The sequence below is a fragment of the Canis aureus genome, chromosome 15, assembly GCF_053574225.1.
Source record: "Canis aureus isolate CA01 chromosome 15, VMU_Caureus_v.1.0, whole genome shotgun sequence".
Taxonomy (NCBI): domain Eukaryota; kingdom Metazoa; phylum Chordata; class Mammalia; order Carnivora; family Canidae; genus Canis; species Canis aureus.
Genome location: NC_135625.1, coordinates 2,415,288 through 2,437,418, shown reverse-complemented (window position 1 = coordinate 2,437,418; position 22,131 = coordinate 2,415,288). Strand labels below are relative to the sequence as shown.

Below are 22,131 nucleotides of genomic sequence, written 5' to 3'. Positions count from 1 at the left end.
GACAACGTGCTAAATATCAAATAAAATCATGAGTAATAATTTCTACCTGAATCAATGGTGACTGTGTGGCTGACAGTAATGGGAGGGTTTGATTGGAAACCAGGGTTGCACTGATTTGGAAAATATAGATTTTTTTTTTTTTTTAATTTGTAAACATTGTTGTTAGTGGTTCTGTGCTGACCTAACCACACAGTTGCCCAAACTATAAAATATTTGTTATCTGGCCTTCAGAGACAGAATCCACTTCATAGATGTTTATGGAACTCAAACCCCAAGGGCATGACCTCATGACACAACTTTCTCACCAGCTGGGTCAACTGACAATGCCAAATAATAAAAAGTTTAGAATATGGATAGTTTATTTGGTGGCTGCACACCTGTTAAAATTGTCAGGGACTTTGTCATTTATTTTTAAGCTACATTAGTAACTCGGGCAGTTAGCATTTTGTTATAACCTTTAAAATATCAGGTTGAGGACACTGGCTCCTGAGCTGAATTCTTTCTTGATGTCAGGCAGGATATCAGGGTGAAAGTGTATAGATGATGAAGGGAAAATTGGTCTTCATTGCTGTGGAGAACTTGCTAGAACGAAGAAGGTCTGTGCCAGGTACCTGGGCACCACAGCTGGCTAAGTGTCCGACTTTTGATTTTGGCCCAGGTCATGATCTCAGGACCCTGGGATGGAGCCGCTTGTCGGGCTCTGCCCTCAGTGAGGCATCTGCTGGGGATCCTCTGTCTCCTGCCCCTGCCCCCACTTGCTCGCTCTCTCTCTCTCGTGCACACTCTCCCTAAAATTAAAAAAAAATACATGAAACACTTAAAGAAAAGAAAAGAACATCTGTTTCACAAGATTGTGTCTAAGACATTTGGATGCATTTAAAAAAGAACATCATTAAAGTCCTGAATGTTGGATTACCTACATTTGGGAGAGGCCAGGAATGAGAGGCATTTGCATGGATATGAGTTGGGTTGGGTTGGCATCTCTCAGGTTGCGGTGTGACCCTCATGATAAGCTGACATCTCCCCGGTCATCAGCGTCCCTGCCGTCGCTACGTTTTCAAAGAATTCTGTTCCTCAACTGACAGATCTCATCTCTGCCTGAAACCCAGCAAGGGCTTCCTTAAATGTATTATGACAAAATCAGGAAGGACATTGTCCAGAGGGGTTAACCTCGGGAAATTACCAATGTCAAGCTTCTGGGGTAGGAAAAAAAGAGAAAAGAGAGAGAGAGAGAGAGATACATATCTTTAAAATACATAGAGGAAACTAAGGTTATCATTTTGCTAATCCGCCTTATAATGTGTGAATTACCACATAGCTAAAGATAAAAGATTACAGAAGGGCAAACAGCATTGGTCCCAAATTCAAAAAGAGAGAAACAAGTTATTTAATACAGAAAAAGAAAACCAAGAAACCATTTATGGGATCTGAGTGATTTCCCCCCCTCCCCCAAGAACAATAATGTAGGAAAAACAAACAAACAAACAAACAAACAAACAAACAAACAACATGAGAGGAATGTTCTAGGGTTAGGGGGGGCCCACTTAGGAATTTCAACTACTTCTGAAATCAGTAGTCATGAAGCTGCTGCCACAGAGGCTCATCACCGGTTCCCAAAAGGATGAGATGTAGGCGACCTCCCACCTGTGCCAAAACCGCTAATGGTGGGTTCACTAAGAAAGGGCTGTGCGTTGTTAGGAGAGACGGTGGCTGCTGACAGGATGATGGGCAACAGCGATCCGGATGCTCAGATTCCATGCGAAGGAGGCTCCGAGTCAGGGACTGCCCACCCACGTTGACTCACAGGCTGCTGTGCCAGGCCACTGCCATCCCCCCAACAACGTCCACGCAGCTTCAGCTCCGGCCACTTGCCTCCCCTGGGATGGGGTTGGGTGACTTTGTCACTAGGTTCCTGTCACTATCAAATCATCTAAGTCATATCGAGAGTTTTTGTTCATGTATTCATTCATCTATTTATTTTTTGAGAAAGTCTTTTTAAATGATCCGATGCACTGGCAAATGTCTTCCTGTGTACCGGGCAGGGATATTTTTAAATGTACCCTCTTGAAATTAAAGGCACTCTCTACTCATCAGTGTATTCGTACATTTGTGTCCCAGTCTGTGTATTTTATGCCACAAAACAGGAAGACGGCAGGTTGGTGAGCAGTGGCAAGATGAGTGTGTTGTGGGTGGAAATGTGTTCCCTCCTGATGAATCCCAGCAGAATGATGTGCCCAGGAGCCAGGCCAAGTGCAGCGCCCCTTAGACCCACCTGGTCTGGCTGTCCTCCTCAACTGTACAAGGAAGGCTCTTCAACATGGACTTTAGGGGACTGGACTTTTAAGAGATGCATAGGGTAAAATTGAAGGAATAAAAAAAGGATAAAAAAAACTGCACACATGTGAAGACACACAGATGTGCAGGATGATTCATAAGACGGGTATGGAGTAGTTTGTAGGTTGACCATCAAGTCCTTTAGAGTAGAGCACGTACTGGTAGGTAAATAAGTCAGTAATAGCCCAGGTCGGGAGGGTGTCCTTGCCGCAGCTCAGGTCTGCGCTCTTCTTTCCTGCTCCGTCTACCTCTGAATCGTTCTGCAATTATAAACTTCACCAGGGATCAAATGACTTTCTAGACATTCTGAAGTTCAGATTTCAGTATGGTGCTGATGGAGTAATTGCAGAGAATGCTCTGAGCTCTTAGGATTTCTGTCTTCACACATACTAATTTCTCTTCTAAACGCCCTGACTTTCCCATGTAGAAGGAAGATCTCTAAATTCTTTTTTTTTTTTTTCTAAATTCTTTTTGAGTCTCTGAGACTCTTGTTCTGACAATTTATCTTTGTGTCTACTTCCTTTTTGGCACTGAGCTCTAAGTGCAAGATTTGAAGACTTCATTTAGGCAGTCCCCTGCACCTACCCAGGACAGCAATGTGGGAGTTGTTTAAAATAAACAAAATAAAATAAAATATAAAATAAAATAAAATAAAATAAAAATAAAAATAAAATAAAAATCAACAACTAATTCTCCAATTTGACAGGTGAAAACCCTGTTTCTCCATCATCAAAATCATGATTGTCTTCATCACCGCCGTCACCACCAAAACTATATTTTGAGCTTTTACTATCGGCCAGAGTCTGCTAATCTCTTTTTATATTCTATCATTTGATCCCTGACCAATTCTGAGGGATCAGCATTTTTTAGAGACTTGTATATTTGTTTGAGGGGACCAGGGGCAGAGACTGTAACAGACTTCACGCTGAGTGTGAATCTGACGTGGGGCTCCATCTCAGCACCCTGAGATCATGACCCCAGCTGACATCCGGAGTCAGATGCTTAATCGACTGAGCTGCCCAGGTGCCCTGGGATCAACATTTTTAATCCATTTTACAGCTGATCAGTCTGGGGCATAGCAAGGGTAAGTCCCAACCTGAAGTTCAAGGGGTGGGTGAGTGAATTTGTTGCTTCGCTGCAAAGGCCACAGGGTAGATGTCCGGATGAAAACAAGGGAGGTGGAGGGCAATGGGGAGCTGCAGAAAGATCCTAAAATACAGATGTCACTAGGCTTGCTCTTCGTAAATGTTCCCTTTGGTAGAAGATCCTACAAAGTTGCAGAGAAGATTCTAGAACCAGGTCATGGCCTACTTCCGCATTCCCCCGGCCGAGTAGGCACGGTCTATGACACTCTCTTGTGATGCTCACCATGAACCACAGTGGTGGTTAGTACGCCTCCTTCTACACGTGTGAGAACCAAGGGCAGGATGAAGGCTGTAATTTGTTCAGCATCAGATCGCCAGTAAGTGGAAGAGTCTGGATTAACCTAGATCTCTGATTCTAAAGTGCTTTCTTACTCTATTGCACTTTTTTTTTTTTTTAAAGGATAAAAAGGCTTTATCGATCATGTTGGTCATGTTCCTCAAAGTTGACCTGATTTCTACTCGTATCTTACTTTATGCTTTTATTGTAGTAAAAATACTTAACCTGAGATCTATCTACTTAACAAATTCTCAGGTGTGTAACCCAGTATCATTGACTAAGTAAGTTACGATATTGGAGGAACCCCGAGGACATGACATTAGGTGACATAAGCCAGTGACAGGAAAGCCAATACTGCACGATTCCACTTCAGTGAGGTGTCTGGTGAAATCAGTAGTAGAGTGAGCCAGGGGCTGCTGGGGGATGGGCTTGGTGAGGGCAGGAGAGTCGCCCATCAACAGGCACAAAGTGTCACAAATTAGCCCAAGACCTCTGTGGAACCACACTACAGACAGTCACAACAAAATAAGAATGAAAATGAGTGCACATTTTAGATAAAACCTTAGGGATTTAAAGAGGGGAAATATCCTAATACCATAGTTTTGTCAGAAAAGACTTCAGTAATAGGATCCATCTGAGCTGATTCTCAACGTATAATTAGAGAAATATGTTCTAAGAGGGTGAGCTGTGGGCCCAAGCGGGACGTTGAAATGATCCTGACAGTAGCATCACGACTACGGTACGGCTGAGGCAGTAACTCTGAAAGAGGTTTCTTTTAGGGAAAAAAAAAGACAGCAAATAAGGTCTAGGAGGGAAATAAGAGAAGGATTGTTCTTATCTTTGTTTTGTTTATTTGTTTGTTTTTAATTAGCAGATTGTACTGGGTTTATACAAAGCCTGGGGAAGTGAGTAAGTAGTTCAGAAAATGTTTGAGAATGACTTTGAAGAAAGAATGGATAAGTTGACTGATTGATTAATAAATACTATGCCTTGTCCCAAACTATGCTTGAATTTGTTAACAAAGACGTTCTTCAGTGCCACAGAGTAGAGTGAATGGCGTTGAAGACGGTCGCAGGTAACACTCTAGAAAGCAGCTTCGGGTACGTAGTAGGAGCAGAAGTTGATTCCTGGTTTAATGAGTGAACAGGTGTTGAAGAGGGGAAGGAGTGAGTTCGGCTCCCTCAAGTAATTTGAGAGGGATCATAGGGCAAAAGGTGGAAACAGCAGAAAGGTCAGCAATGCAATGCAAAGAGGAAAAGGTTTTGAGGTTGGATTTGGATTTGTTTTCATTTTTGCTATTTATTAAGTATTTCAGAGACAGAGCCCGCAGGTGCACACAAGTGGGAAAGGGGCAGAGGCAGGAGGGGGGGGGAAGAAAACTCCTCCCTGAGCCCGGAGCCCAAGGCGGGGGTCTTGGTCTTAGGACCAAGATCACGACCTGAATGGAAACGAAGAGGTGACAGCACAAGGGAGGGAGCCACCCAGGCACCCCTGTAGTTATTTATTTATTTGTTTGTTTGTTTATTTATTTATTTATTTATTATTTTTTTTTAGATAATTAAGATATAGATTTGAGGGCAGACAGAAAAGAGCCAGTGGTATCAGAGATCGTAAAAAATAAACAAAACCTAATGAAATAATGTCTAGAATGAACACCAAGGGCCTCGTTACACCCGTCTTCAGGCTGCTTATGCTGGTCTATTCCTGAAGGGTGTCTGGATCAGTTGGGAATCATTCCCTGCCAATGATACACAGATTTGGGATCTTTCCTGAGAAATATTTCATAGATCCCCAAATCATTGCTATTCATTCCCCTTTTACAGAAGGACGCACGTCTACTTTTGAACTTCTATATTATTACAACAATGTATTAAAGACCCGTCTCTACTAGATGCATTGCTCTTGATAACTACACCCATACTTGATTTATCTCTGCATCCCTAGCTCTTAGCTCAGCTTTACCTGCAGATCATGGGCTCATTACCTGTCTGATCAGCTAACAGAATCCATTTGTGTCCTCATCTCTTTGAACACTATATGCCAGTTTTAGCTTCATTTCTATATTGGGATCTAGCCCCTAATACAAATACTATCCCATAGTTGCTTCTCAGAATCTTAGATGGTTTTTATCGTGAATGGATGAAGGTATTGATGGCACAAACTTAGAAAAGAGACTCTTTTTTTCCCCCCCATGACACGGCCCTCCTATTAGTGGTGATTATAGTTGCAATGGTGTCTGGAAAATGGAAACCATTAACAGCAGGTGTTACTGAATGGATGGAATTTAGTAGAGTAACTACAGGGAGGAAAATTGATAACCATCACCAGGGAGATGGGGCATTTCACTGCCTTCATTCTGGAGCCTTTCTTATAAAGGATGTTGAGTTTCCCAGTCTTTACATCCCAATCCAGAGACTCCGGGGTCTGCTTCCTCAGGCCTTGGTGGGTGACTTCCTGGCTGAACAACTGTCCTAAAAATGCAGCATAGAAACTAGGCAACTTCAAAGCATAAGAGAATGTGATGCATGTTCCCCATCTTGTGGCATATGACCCTGACTAAGTGATACACCAGTTTAAGAGAAATTAAATTCTACAGCCAAAAAGGAGGTAAGATGAAGAGTATTATGAGATATGCTGTTTCTTGGAATGATTCCCCACGAAGGGCTTTGTTCAGAATTCCTTTTGTTTTGTTCTGAAATGCCATCACATCTGAAACACATTGTATTTATTTTAATATAATTAGATTCTATTCAAAGGATGTGTATAGAATTGTGTTGCAATTAGCTTCATTCTGAAGCTATAAAACATATTATTCCAATTTTTCAGGGCTTTATGTGAAATCTGATTAGTGAAAGGGAATCTTAATTCTGCTTTTGTTGTTGAGATCTCTTATTTAACAACAACTTTCAATGGGCATTATGTGTGCTTGGACAAAAATCACACAGTGATTCCACGGAGGAATCACTGCTTTATGGAGTGCGGTTCCATCTGATTGACAAGTTGTTAAGAAAAAGGACGTCCCCTGTTTGGACTGCAATTAAATTATGCTACTTTCTTTCAAACTTTCATTGATGAATCCTCATGATAGGGACAAAGATACCATTGTTGTTTGTACAAAACGATATACTGGCCAGATGTGGCTTCACCGCAAGAATTTTCATGCTGAAGCTGATGTCTGTGTTTCTCCAGAATTGATAGCTACTTATTTTTTTTTTAATTTCAAATCTTAATCTTTTATTTAATGTTGTTGCTTCCTTCTAAGGGCCAAAATGTCTCATATTTATTATAGAAAATACTTTTAAAATTTTTAGTTCTTGGCTTCTGTGTTTAGGATTGACTCCTCCCTCAGATAAGTTTATCAATCTAGAAACATATTACACTGAATATTCTTCTAAGTTTCTGTGTCTTTGATTTGAATTTGATTCCACCAGCGGCAATAATTACCACAAAGAGAATTTAAATCTTAATCAGCATGAATGATTATGACCCACTTCTGATAAGGACTATGGTATCCAGCATTCATTTGTCCATCTTTTCGTGTGTGCTGTTTACTTCTTGTAGACACAGCGTGAAGTGAGTTTTCGTCCTGTCTCGTGAGATAAATGAGTCCACAGAGGCAGATGCAAATGAATGCTCGAGTGTCAATCAGTTTTAAAATCACTGCCCAGAGTGGGCAGCCCGGGTGGCTCAGCGGGTTAGCGCCGCTTCGGCCCAGGTTGTGATCCTGGAGACCCAGGATCGAGTCCCACGTCGGGCTCTCTGCGTGGAGCCTGCTTCTCCCTCTGCCTGTGTCTCTGCCTCTCTCTCTCTCTTTCATGAATAAATAAATAAAATCTTTTTAAAAAAATCGCTGAGACTGTGGTCCTGTTCTCTGGTTCCACGTACTGCAGAAGAGAAAATAAATGTTTAATGTACAGTCGAGTCATTCAATCAGCAATTATTTATCGAGCATGTAGTATGTACAGAGCTGCAATGATGAACACAGTAGAAAGAAGGAATGTAGGGCTCACTGGGGGGAAGTATAGTCTTTTTATTTTTTTGCATATTTAATAGACGTTATTTTTGTCTTTACTATCGGTTTTAAGTTTTCAGTGAGACAGAGAGGAAGGCAGATTTCCTAGACCTCCTGCCCCGGCGTGTGCACAGCCCCTACAACTATCGATACCCCCACCAGATGGTACATTTGTTACCATCCGTGAACATCACAATCACCCAAGGTTTTTAGTTTACATTGGGGTCACTCTTGCGCTTTATCGTCTGTGGGTTTGGAACATGTATAATGACCTGTATCTATCATTATATAATCGTGCCGAGATTTTCACTGTTTTACAAATCCCCTGTGCTCTGGCTACCACTGATTGTCTTACCATCTCCATCATTTTCCTTTCCCAGAAGGTCCTAGAGTTGGGATCATATTATATGTAGCCTTTCCCAGTGGCTTCTTTCATCTAGTCATATGCGTTTAAGATTTTTCCAGGTATTTTCATAGCATGATAGCTCGTTTCTTTTTAGCACTGAATAATATTTCATTTTCTGGATGTGTTACAGTTTATCTGTTTACCTGTTAAAAGACCTCTTGGTTTTATCCAAATTTTGACAATTCTGGATGAAGCTGCTATAAACATCCATGTGTATGCTTTGTGTGGACGTGTTTTTAACTCCTTTGCGTAAATGCCAAAGGGTATAATTGCCGCCAGCCTCACTACTTTATTGTAATTAGGGAGCACAAATTTGCGAATGATTAACTTATGATTAATTCACTCAATTAATTAAGAAGGGGGATAGAAAAATAATTGCCAGATATTTTATCACTGCCCATCCCTTTGGATTGATGTATTGGTTCATGCATCTAAATTATTTTCAGTTGAGCCTTTTCCTCTGCAATTATTGATTAAATTGAGGTGACCGAAAACTTTTAGAACTGCAAGGTGACATTGGTAGAATCATTTACAAGAGATACATGCCATCATTAAATATGTCAAAGACATCAGTCACAAGGCAATATCAATATGACAAAGGAGGTGAGAATATATGGAAGATAACCTCTTCAGCAAAAGGTGTTGGGGAAACCGGACCACTCTATTACACCAGGCACAAAAATGAACTCAAGATGGATTAAATAACTAACAGTGAGAACTGAAACCATAAAAATCCTAGAAGGGAGCACAGGAAGTAATTTCTTTGACACTGACTACAGCAACTTTTTTTTTGTTTTTACATATGTCTCCTCAGGCAAAAGAAACAAAAGCAAAGATAAACTTTTGAGAATACACCAAAATAAAACAAAAACAAAAACTTTTGCACAATAATAGGAACCACCAACAAAATCACCATGCACTCTACTGAATGGGAGACTATGGTCATAAATGGTATATCCAACAAGGGGTTAATATACAAAATATATGAAGGACTTGTACAACTCAACACACACACAAAACAACAACCAAATCTACAAACCGACAAATAACTCAATTAGAAAATGGGCAAAGGACCTGAACAGACATTTTTCCAAAGAAGTCCTAGTGATGGCCAACAGACACGTGGAAAGATGCTTAGTATCACTTATCCTCAGGGAAATGCAAATCAAAACCATAATGGGATGTCCCCTCATACCCATCAGAATGATTACCATGAAAAAGACAAGAAATAAGGAGTGTTGGTGAGGATGTGGAGAAGGAGCCCTTGCTCACTGTTTTTGGGGGAGGCATGTTGGGATAGCCCCTGTGGAAACAGTATGGAGGTTCCTCCAAAAATTAGAAATAGAATCATGTGATCCAATAGTTTTACCACTGGGTATTTACCCCAAGAAAACGAAGACACTAATTTGAAAAGATGTATGCACGCCTCTGGATATTGAAGCACTATGTGCAGTGGCCACGTTATGGAAGCAACTGAAGTGTTTGCTCATCGAGGAATGGATAGAGGAGAATTTTATGTTAAGTGAGATAATCTAGACTGAGAAAGACAAATACCATGATTTCTCTTGTATATGGGGAAAAAAAAAAACCCAAAAGCAGAACCAGATGTAGAAATATAGAGAACAAACTGATCTTACCAGAGGAGTGGTGGGTCAGGGGACGGGCAAAATGAATGAAGAGAAGTGAGTTATTAAAAATGAAAAAGAAAATATGTCAAAGATATCAATCACAAGGTATTCTTGGAATACAACCCAAACTTTTTAAGTGAGAAAAACCCATCCCACATCCTCATCATTTTCTCAGAAGACTAAATGTGGAGCAATAAGTGACTGTTTTGCAGGAATTTACCGGTTTATGGGCTTAACTAAATATCTTAGTAAAGACTTTTTAAGGATCTGTAATTGTATATGGTCATAACATCAACGTGAGAAGTTACCCTTTAAGGTGGTTAATGTTCAACCCCTAATGGAGGATTTAAAAATTCCAGATTTGTTTTCATCGTTGGCCTCCTTAAATTTGGAGCCAATCTCTTGCCTCCGGGATTCTTACTTTTTATACTGAGCTTGTCCCCTCTGCTGTCTTGGCTTCCTGTGTCCTGTGTGTTTGGTCTAGAGCCATAGCCGTCCCCTCGGATCATTTGGAAGTTCCATCGGGAAGTGCAGGCCTGTCCTCTTCTCCAGGTGACCCTCTCTGAAAGCGGCGTGATGACTCGGATCCAATGTGGTCCCTGAGGCCCCGTAGGCTGCAGTTCTACAGCCTAAAGGGCCATCAGGGAAGGTCTGGGACTTCCTTTTATTTAGGGCTTCATCTCCGTGGTTTCATTTCCAAGAGGAAAAAAATAATTGTCTCTGAGCCAGCTAGTTTTCTTCTATTGTAGGAAAGCCAGGACTCCGGACATCCTTGAGGAATCATCCAATTATGTTATTATTCATTTTGTCTCTGACAGCCTTCAGTTTTGGAGTGAGAAATGTTTCACTTTTCCTTCCTTAATGCAAGACAGTTTAAGCATGAATTTAGTCTTAAGGTGTGTTTAGAGCGTCTGTTCTCGCCGCCCACAGCCTACCTTTCAACACTTTTATGACTATGTTCTCATGAAAAAACAAACAAATCTGCCATCATACATACAAAATCCTTTAATTGGGTTCACCTTATAGGAGTTCCCCCTTGGAGACTTACATAATCTGGGAAACTAAGTATGGATGCATCTCATTAGAGCCACCATTAATATTTACTTTTGAAAGGTCTCTAGTTGTTGAATCCTGTGGTTTCTCCTTCTTGTGCACTTTGGCACCTGCACGTTGTTTTTATTCCTCGGGTTTCTTTGACTCGCCCCAAACACTTTATTCTCAACACTCTAAAAGAGGAATCTTGTCTTTGATCCCAGTGGGGGCATCCCTTTATCTTCCCATTTCAGAAAGTCAATAATAAATACACGCTCAAATCGAAAAGGAGGACACCAGTCACTGGCCGGGCTGTTTTGGATTGTCGTTCACTTACTTGTTCGGACTCTGCCCTCGCAGCCGCACACAACCAGGCCACGCAGAGGCAGCAGATGTGGTCGATACTGCATCAGGCGGTAACAGAATTAATTTGGAAAAGAATTATACACTTTTTTAATATCTGGGAGGAGACTTTCAGGGAGGTTAGAATGATCAGCTCGTGTCAAGGGACGGGACGTAGACTGTGCCCAAAGCAGTCGGCACTAACGGAGGGACTCCCCCTGCAGCGGCTGATGTCACGGCCGGGCCCCACCTTGCAGACCCCTCTCCCCTCTGCCACTCACCGTGCGCTCCGTCTGCAGTCGTAGGGTCCGAGGTCTTCCAGCACCTCTCCCAACAGTCCTCGTGACCCCTGCTGTCGTGGCACGTGGCTGTCGAGGTGGACCTTGCCCTCATCTCCGCAAAGCGCGTCCGAGGCCTGTGGGGACACCCCGGGTGCTCAGTGTCTCCTGGCCCTTCCAGCGTCTCCATCCTCTGGCAACTGCCCCATTGTCGTGTAAACTCTCACCTTTACCCGGATCGTACCCCTGGCCCTGAACAGTCCTGACCCTGAACCCTGTTCGAGGAGGCGGCTGCCTTCCTGCGCCTTGCGATGCCTTGGGCTCCTGGGCCTGCTGCCAACACGCACGTGCCTGCTGCACCTGCACCTGCACCTGCACCTGCACGTCACGCCGCTCACTCGCCCTTTGGCTGTGAGTGTGTCCGGGAGGCCTGACCCGAGCCATTTTGATGTAACGTCTAGGCTCTTGCCCTGCCCTGGGGCCGCATGCCCAGGCCAGCCGTCAGCCCGCGGGGACCGTCCCCTCGCTCCTGCCCAGGTCGGGCCGCACAGGCAGGCAGGCTGGTGTCCGGGCAGGCGGTCCCCTCCTCTTCTCCCTGCAGCCACTCGGCTGCTGCTGCTGGAAACGGGCAGGAGGGCAGGACAGCAGGACGGCAGGACAGCAGGACGGCAGGACGGGAGGCCCGGCCGCCCCACAGCCCCAGCCCCGGGGGGGTCCCAGCCGCTCCACCAACCTACTCTCTTGCAGCCTACTACAATCTGATTTTTAAATAGAAAAGAACACTCTTATTTTCTAAGTTGGCCTTTTTATATGAAATAGAAAGCGCTGATAACATGACAAATTTTACTTTGCAATCTTGTGAATCGTGAGGCAACATATAAGCCCATGTAACTTCTACTCAATTTCTCAATGTAGATTTCAGTGGATTGCATGAAAATGGTAGGATCTGTAGGCTCTAAATAATCCGTCTTTTTTAAACAAATCAAGCGTTAACTATAAAACCCAGCTTTCATTATCTATTACATTTGTATTTATCTCATGGAAATTAAAAGCTGGCTAATTTAAATTGTGTAGGATAAATAACTATTTTTTTCATGTAAATGTAATTTTAGTTTAATTAGCAAAATATTATGTAAATATATGTAAATTGTAGTTTAAATATTTACATAATGTGAAATTTTAAATTTTTCTGTTTACTTGTTAATATAAACCTGGAAACAGTCAATACAGCTTGCATAATTTATGGGTAGGGATTTGAGGCATAAGGGCATTTGAGTTAATTATGTGGCTAAAATATTCAAAGCAGAACTTGTTCCACTATGTGGTATCCAGCAAGTCACGTAAATGAGAAATTGTTTGCAGCATTCCTAAACATTTTTTTTTTTCCTGTGAGTAAATCCCACCCTCTCTACAAATGCCTCCCCATACAGAAAAAGGAAAGAGAGGAAGAGAAAGGAATCAAAGAAAAATACAGGAAAAAACCCTGTGTTTTGGAAAGTCAAAAGTAATTATGATTACTTAACATGATTATTCAACCTCCAAATTGCTTCAATCGAAAATCATTCAAAATAATGTTCTTAAAAAAAAAAAGAAGAAGAAGAAGAAAAAGTAGTAGAAACTTCCATGTGAATACAATAAGAGGAAAAGGAAGTTGGTCTTAGGGAACATATATGGAAGCTCAAAAAGTTGTCAATATTATTTTTAAAAATTGGATTCATGTAAAGTATTCTCTAGAAAAAAAGTATCAAGTAATTATTTTTTTGACTTATAAAATGATTCAATATGGTTTATGTCCAACTCATTCTTCTCATAACTGCTAAGATGTTATGCTAATTACTAGCAGGATTACAAAAGGTAATCACATTTCTTTAAACTAGTCTTCTAAAATCCTCCTATTCATTTACTTAATATACTTATATTTAAAGAACTGTACATCTAATTATTATTTTACTGAAGGCAAGGGGTCGGGAGAGTTATGAGAATTCTCTTCTACTCTTCTATGTGATAACCTGGTGAAGAAATGCGAAGCCCCATGAGGTTGGCAGAGAAACCCCACCTCGTGGTTTCTCAGTGAAGGCCAATAATGAGGGAGCAGGAGGCCAGCAAAGGAGGTTCCCCTGGATTTGACACCCCAAGTCCATTGGAACAAATTAATGGACTTTTTCAATGTCCCTTCTGCTGCTCTAGAATGACTTTGGAGAGTTCTCAAGAAATGTCTACTAATTTGTCATGGAATTTGAAATTGTCTTCTTTAGTATAATTTGCAGAGTGCTCTCCTAAGGAAAAGTATTTTTTTTTTTTTATTCCTCTCAGGACAATCAGAATTATGTCAATCTTAAGCTTCTAAGTAAGACGAGAAATGGAAAAAAAATCCTCTGTCCTGAGAAATATGCTGAGTAGTGTTATATAAAAGTAGCCTCACTTTTTTTTAGAAGCATGAAATACCTAGTACAGTTTACATAAATCCCTTCTCTTGGGTGACATGTTTAAATGCAGAACTGGGGACATTGGTATATTTTAAAGCCAATACGGCATCTACAGTGCAGGGTCTAATTTTGCTGAAATTCTATTCATTTTCTCATCAGCAAAAACAAAAGAAAACAAAACAAAACAAAAAAAAAAAACATTTTAAGAGTGAGACCTCTTTCAGGACATTTCCCCACCTTGTAACTGGAAGTTAAAGCATCACAGATGAGATACAGACCACATGTACACACCAACACACCAGAAGTCTGAAGCTCTGTCAGCTTTTGTAAGTATTTATAGATGTCCCTGAGTAGCAAAGAACTGGCCGGGGGCTCGTGTCTGTAAGTATCGTCTTAATGCCCCGTGCGTGATGTGTACATCCTGCAATGATGCTACCAACTGATAGGAACTGGTTTTGCCCACATTTGGAATTATAGGGCCAGTTTTAGAACAAGATCTTCCAGCACTGCATAATGATCAAATGCTTTAAAAAACAAACAAACAAACAAACAAAAAACCTTCTATTAGTTTGTTTTGGTTTGGCAATATGGAGCAAAATTGCAAATGACTCCGGTGAAAATAAAAACTCAGAATGTATTAAAATTTAATTTGTTTTATATTTATGAAGAGTTTTTCTAAAAACACTTTTCAGAATTCAGCGATGGGATCATCTCAACTACAACTAAACACTGATTCAGAAATGGCCTGTAAACTTTAAGTTTTAATTCCTTAGAATTTTTGTGTTCGTTCTAATTAGGGTCCTTATTATCTATTTTCTAAGGTACCCTTCTTTCTGAGTAATAATATAGACTGTACCTTTTAGCATAATAGTTATGGCATTCCTGTTCCCAAATATTTACATTTCCTCATCCTACTTAAAGAATATGTTCTCCAATCAGCCAGTGTAGAGAAGTGAAGTATTATCCACTACTTCATGATTTTTCCTATGTGTTGTTTTAATTTATACAGAAAATTCGCCTCAAATTCTACTAGACACTGTTAGAGGTAAAATGAGGAAATCTATATCTTTCTTCTTACTCTAATTCCTAATAATAACCATCAAGTTTAGGGACCTTCCTTACAGGTCTAGCAGCTTATGTATCAGACCTGAAATCCAGATCTACAATCCTAACAACTCATAGTTCATATTATTAGAGAAATATAATCCAAGAACTGAAGAGTTTTCTTAAGATTGCCATTATGCAATAGGAGTTATTTCTAGGCTTTTTTGTTTGTTTGAGATTTCAAAACCTTCCAATTTTTGTCCTTAAAAAATTAAACACATCCAATCAAGACCCAGGTGTTAATTAAAGGGGAGAAAGGGTGGAAAATCTGACACTTAGTAATTTATTTTTAATGCATAATAGATGATGACTCATATTTAATGTTTTTCTTAATGAACATTACCCATTTGCTTTAAATTTCTAATTAAAATATGAGCTGCTTGACAACAGGGCTTAGATGATGACTTTTCAAAACAAATCAAAAATATTTTTCAATGAAATCAGTTCTTTTGTATGTATCTCCGTCAAAAGTGGAGGTTCCATTCAAAACAGGACCAAGCCTATTTTGTGTACGTTCTGCCGATAATGAGATTCTGGGGTTAGACATAGAAAAATTAACAGACACGTACAAATTTCAGTTTAGTTTTGCTCATTTAAAAATCACTACATTCTACTATCAACCATGCCAAAATCCCCCTCAAGTCCTCCTCAGAAGAGGCTCACACGGTAGGCTAATGTTCTGTGCACCATTGATCTTCAGCAGAGCATTTGACTGTGTGTGTGTGTGTGTGTGTGTGTGTGATGTTGTGTGAACAGAAGAATCTGAGGTGGGCAGGTGTGATTCCTGCCCTTATCAGCATTGCCCCCAAACTGATGGATGACAGTGTCCGTAATAATCACAACGGCCATTGGGCTGCTTTCTTTCTTGAGCACTTTCTACGTGTGAAGCACTTTTGAAACCCACTGTAAAACACTTCCTCATTTATCTCCTAATAAGACCTAACGCACGTTTCATTATCCCCATTTAGCCTTCGAGAGAGCAGGGACGAGAGCTAATTAGTGAAGTCAGAACTCAAGTTGTATCAAGTCAAAGTGCTGTTAAGGCTTGGCTTTGTGGAGTGTATCATGGGTCTCCAGGTCTTGTCTTTTCTTCTGTGATGGAAGTGAGGATGTTGGAGTGAGTGGCAAGAAAGTAATGATATCATGATATCGGATGGCCATTCTGTGCCACTCATCTTTGTGTTGTGGAAGCTCTGAGAAAGCTTCTCCCTGAAATCCCACGCTTGTCCTCACATCCAGCTCTGTTCTCCTTTGATTCATTTAATGACCTTGAAACATCTACAACTTGACAAGCACCTCACTGATTCATGGAGAAGATACAAAACATGTGTGGCACTGCCAGGCTCCCTCGCGTTGCATATTACAGACCTACCCACTCTGCTCCTGTTCACAGACCCCTGAACTATGGGAAACCACAAAACTTCTCTGTTTCTAGAATCTTGTCATTCCCAGGACGTTATGTTGAAATGTTTGGATGTTGTACTGGAATTGTATGTTGTATACACTTTGGGTTGACTTTTTCTCCTTCAGTAGAATTCCTTGGGGATTCATGCAAGCTGTGCATGCATTATGGGTTGGCCTCTTTCAGATTTTTTAACTTATCAAGGCTACAAAGAAAGAATTGAACAAAAGTTTTCTTAGAAAAGTGTTGGAGTGTCCAAGAGCTTTCAAAATATCAGCAAGCATGAGTTCAGCAACTTAGAATCATTTTCTAAGTTATCAAAATATAAAAGAACGGTTGCTTGGAGTTCCTTCAGTTTGGTCTTCCCCCCGCCCCCCCATACTTGAGAACCATTCAGGTTGTCTTACTCCCAGAAGCTTCACTAAAATTCCTAACTAGACCAGGAGTTTCTTATTCAACACACTCATTGGTAGCAATTAATGCCCCTCTACACACACAGGATGATTTGGGCAGAAGCCCTTCCAGGTTCTATAAATCGATCCACAACTCCCTCCAGGTGAGGTCAAGGGCACCATGGCCTCCGCCCACCTCTCAGCACCCTGGGTGATGGTGAGGAGCTCCAGGCAGTGGCAAACCTCAGGGTTGCTCAAGTTGTTGGGGCACCTTCCGCTGGTTTGTAAATGCTTTCCTTGCAATCTGAAATATAGTGCCTGTGGAATTTAACATCATTCAGAAAATTTCCTGAAGGAAAGTCTCCGCTTCCTCGCATCCATCTGCTCTCATTAGGTGGACCACAACTTTTCTGCAGACCATTTCTTAAAGTACCAAGCTGTCTCTTGTTGCTGCTATTGAATTTGTCCTGGGTTGCGGCCTGGTGTTCTTACTCAGCAGGATGGAATAGAAAAGCTGCCTTAAAGGCACTTGCTTGAGGATTAAGGTGGTGGATTGGCTGCCCTGGTTTTCCTTGTTCGTTAATGTGCCTTCCTAGTAGTGTTGTTTCTGGTCTTGCTGATGCTACTAGTATCTCTCACACAGAATGAATTGGGAGCTGCTGTAGTTCACTGTTGTTCCTCTCCCATCAGGACTCATTGGAGAACTGGTTTTTCTCATTCTTTTGCTCATCCCTCCCCTTCCCCCTAAAGGAGGTAAGAAAAAAAGGAGTGAAATTATGCAAATGCGATAAAAGTTGTCTTAAGAAGATACAACTGAAAAACATCATTTAAAGGATTGAGGTGAAAATTTGGTCAATACTAGGGATTTTTTAAAAAAATCTAAATCATACGTTTATGAAAATACATTGATTTCTATTGTGATTTTGGTCTTAGATTTGGTCTTAGAATTTTGTTTTTACAAACGTAGATAATTTTTGTCTATTTTTCTCATACAGGTTCATGATTTTCTAAAATCTGTTTTTTTCCCTACTTTTATTTACTCATACAGTCAGGGATTTCTGCTCTGCAGGGTAAAACTGAAGAGTTCAGAGGAAAGCTCCAGCAAAAATTTTAGATTCTTAGTTTCTTTTTTTATGAAAAATATTAGATACAGAGGTAAAAACAAACAGAGCACACTTAGATTTCTGAGACAAATCTTGCTAACCATTTTTCAATATTAAGGAATTTGATTTGCTAATTTTTAAAGAATTTTTGTTTTAATGTTGATATGGCATGATGGCCCGACATTTTGTTTGCTTGTTTTAAAGTTGTTGGTAACGCCTTTGGTAGGATTTATTATCAAAATCACATTAGCCTCATAATACTGAATGGGGAAATCTTTGGTTACCTTTTAAACGATTTTGCGGAAGGCTGGTATGGCTTCATTCTTACCTGTTTGACAGCATGTGTCAGCGAAACCATCTGGACTTAGCCTTTTCTTCGTGGGAAGGGTTTTAATAATCTTTCACAGGTACACATCTACTCAGATGTTTATTTCCTTTTTTGTCAGTTTTGGAAGGCTGTACTTTCCTAGGCTTTTGTTCATCTAATGTCAATGAGGTCAGTCCGATCATAGCATTGTTCAGAACTTTCCTATCGGTTTTCGTGGTTTATTGCTGAACTACTTAGCAACTGTTAGCAACAGTAAATATGATCATCTCACACCATTTCTGTGAATTCAGGGCTCAGGACTGCCCCCGTTCATCTTGGTTCAGAGCCTGCTGGGAGATTGCAGTGAAGTGGTTCGCTGTGTTTAAGTTAAATATGATACACATATATTTAAAGGCCAGAGATTTTTTTTTAATTTATTTATGATAGTCACAGAGAGAGAGAGAGAGAGAGAGAGAGAGAGAGGCAGAGACATAGGCAGAGGGAGAAGCAGGCTCCATGCACCGGGAGCCCGACGTGGGATTCGATCCCGGGTCTCCAGGATCGCGCCCTGGGCCAAAGGCAGGCGCTAAACCGCTGCGCCACCCAGGGATCCCAAGGCCAGAGATCTTAAAGACTTTTAAAGCCATGTAATTAATAAGTAGCAGTGCTCGAACTTGAGGCCCAGGTGTCAAACATTCACCCAAATATACTGTAAGCTATACGTTAGCCAGCATAATACCAATTGCACTATTGTACTAACCAAATAAGTAGCAAGACAGTTTAAAATTGGAGAATGAATATAAGGCAATGTATTTAAAAGGTTTTCCAAACTATTGGGGAAATTTGCCAACTGGGGAATGGTGTTACATCATTTTCAGAAAATAATTATAATTGTTTTCCCTCTGTTTTTGTCTTTTTTAGGTAGGAATAAATATAATTGGGCACCTGGGATGTAATAAAGCAGCTATCTGTAAAAGTTATAAATTACATTTAATTGTCAGATGAAATATCTCTCGCCTTTTCCCATATGTCTCTGTATTCAGAAATTTGTAGGTGTTTTTGCGGAGAACAGACTCAAATGGTGAATGATTCATTTCTGGATTGTGTCAGTTGTTCAACTTTTATTTTTGAGCGAATAAACAAAAGGTCCATGCTGTTCCCAAAATTATTAATTCAGGATGGAAAGAACAAATTATTTGATAGATTGCTATGTGTTTCATTTAGAAACTGTAGATTCACTGCACTGAGAACTTTTTTTACACCTGTCAGAAATCATCCTGAAATAGGATATAGAAACGTTCTCCTAGAAAAACTGAAGTAACTTATATTAGGGTTTAAAATATACAATTGCTGGCCCACAAGAGGTAAACGTAAGACCTCTTCTAGCATTCTCTTCCGTTACCTACCTGACCTCAAAACTGCTTTGAATAGCCTGGCGAATAATGAATTCAACATTCTGGGCTCTTTCCAGAGATGGTCCCCCGTTATCCAGATGAGCTCTTTGGTAAATGAAAAGCCTATGTTGCAATAAACAGCCTCTGTGATTACAAAGAAACATAAAACCTTCTCTTGTTGTCTGTCCTACAACTGAGGGCAGGTTGAGGATCAGCCCTATCTGATTTCATTTGATTTTATTTTTTAGCAGCTTAGCTTTTTCAGGCAGATGTGCCAGAAAGCTCTTTAGAAAAGAGAGTGTGTATAACAAATGATGTTGTTTGGGCCTTAGGAGGGAAAGTGTGCTCTTGGATTATGAGATGCCATGCTTATTTCATGGAAGATTCTTCTAGAAGTTCAGAATGAGGAGGAGAAAAATATGCACAAGATTCCTTGTATTTTGAGGTTATGAAATGTCTTTCTTGCAATTCGGTTTACCTAGTACCTGTGTATGATGTCACACACGGATGCACCCACAGCTCATCTGTTAAATAATCAAATAAAAAAAAAATCAAACTCTGGCTTATTTGATCAAAAAACTCCAGGATCCATCAAACATATATACAATTAAAAAAAGCTTTGAATACAGTAGTGCTATTGGGAAGTGACCCAGGGCAGTGGGAAGGAGCAGTTGTCTCCGAGTGAGGCAGACGATGTCTTTCATGGTCCAGAGCTGACCGATCACGGCTCTGAGTAGTTGTGCTCTTATAAGCAGGACCCTTATCATTCAAAACCTGGACTTAGTAACCATTACTTCACATGCAATTATGAATAAAAATCACAGATACTCTGTGTAGGCGATTTGCCAGTGTCATTTAGTAGGCCCGTGTGAAGCCAATGATTTTGATTACTTTTCACATTTCTCAGAATTTTCCTCACTGCCCTCTGTCAACCCTATTTAGAAGAGCATTGTTGTCTTCATGGTTCTATTTTTTGAGTGTGTGTGTTTTTCTTTTCTTCCATTGGAACACCTGCCATTAATCTTTGTAAACTGTGGGGCAAAGACCATTGTTAAATGAAAACACAGGTGAGAAGACTAAATGTATATAATTCTCTGAAATCTGAGGATCCATTTTGAGTGTTCATAGGACTGTTAGGTCAGAGGACACAGGTACTGGTGATAAGAACTGCTTCATCAGGATTTCATAGATTCTCCGTCCTAAGTAATATTGCTATAGTTTACTACTCTGACCTCATTATTCCAAATCCTACTTGTCACATGGAAATAGTGCCTAAGATCAGCCCAATTCCATAGAAGCTTGGGTGATAATGATCATATAATCTAGCAGGTAAACTAAACAAGGATCCGGAATTCACTTGGGAGCTCAGATTCTCCTGTGCCCTAATTTTATAACCCCAGGCCATGGAGTACTTGCTTAAGGACGTCAGGTTTACCAGTAAGGAAGGTGATCACCATGACGTTCCTTTTGCTTCTCATGCCATGGACAACCTACTAGACAAACCAGTTTTCACATTCTTAGAATAGAAGAAATATCCTTAAAACTCTTTTTCTGTATTACCAAGGACTTAGGATATTCTAACGACCTCTTGTCATTCTGAACAGTAGCCATGGGTGCATTGTTTTACAGTGGCCATCAATTGGAGAATGAGGAGACGCAAAAAAATTCATCACCTGGAAAAAACAAAACCTACAGATTGAGACCTACATTTTCTTTTTCTTTTCTTTTTTTTTTTTTTTGAGACCTATATTTTCATAGTTTATGATGAAGCTTTGTTTCACTGCTTTAAGTTTTCTTCTCCCCATTCTACCAGTGGTGAACCTAAAACCCTCGTCGTTGCGGTTCTCCCAAGGGTGTTCAACAAGCAAAGGTTATACCTGGAGCTTTAGCCTAGAGTTTTGACTTTGAAGGAAGTGTTATTTCTACTGCTGAGTGGCACACAATACCTATAGTCACTGAATTATTGACTATCTTGGGTATTACTTATATTTTGGAAAGAAAACCTTTGGATAGGTACTCCCTCCCTTGAAAGGAATCCAAGCAGCTGTTAGTGAACTTGGCTCCTACCGGGCAGACAGTGTTCAATAATTGTTTATTGAGCTGAGCTGATCCCACTTCACTCAGGAGCAAGGTCAGAGCTATGTCTTCAGTCCAGCTCCCCTATGACTACATCAGAACGGAATATCTATTCTTAGAACATGTAAGTGGCCAACCTTTTGCAGTACACAGCATACTTTGCATCTGCAAAAAATAAGGTACTGGCTTCAGCCCTCCTGTTTATGGAATAATTGAGGAACTAAACAACCAAAATAACCACTTTTGACAAAGAAGTAAAGTGAAATAAGCCCTGCAGCACGTGGCGAAGTAAAATGCTGAGGAATATGTGCTGAGTGGCAAAGGGGTGACCTTATGCAGAGACTAAGAGACCCATGTAATCCCATTTACCCTATTAAAGACTTGTGATGGTGAACAGACCACAGGAAAAGGTGTAGCCTTTAGATAGGACCCTTCACAAGGTGACCCCACTCTTCTTGGCTCTGTCAGTCACT

General features: G+C 40.6%; 1 protein-coding gene and 1 long non-coding RNA gene across 4 annotated transcripts in view; one reads left to right on the top strand and one right to left on the bottom strand.

Annotated features, from left to right (window-relative positions):
* Positions 1 to 22,131, top strand: part of CSMD1 (CUB and Sushi multiple domains 1) — a 1,870,054-nt gene that overhangs the window by 846,972 nt on the left and 1,000,951 nt on the right. The window lies entirely within an intron of this gene.
* The window catches only part of LOC144284208 (uncharacterized), a 29,118-nt gene continuing 18,210 nt past the window's right edge, over positions 11,224 to 22,131 (bottom strand). The window contains exons 3-4 of one of the 2 annotated variants that reach the window (XR_013352543.1): positions 11,458 to 11,591; positions 11,224 to 11,238 (exon numbers count right to left, since the gene is read on the bottom strand). This is a non-coding gene — a long non-coding RNA (uncharacterized LOC144284208). Of the gene's footprint in view, positions 11,239 to 11,457; positions 11,592 to 16,064; positions 17,523 to 22,131 lie in introns of those variants that run through there. The other variant, XR_013352542.1, reaches the window with a different exon arrangement.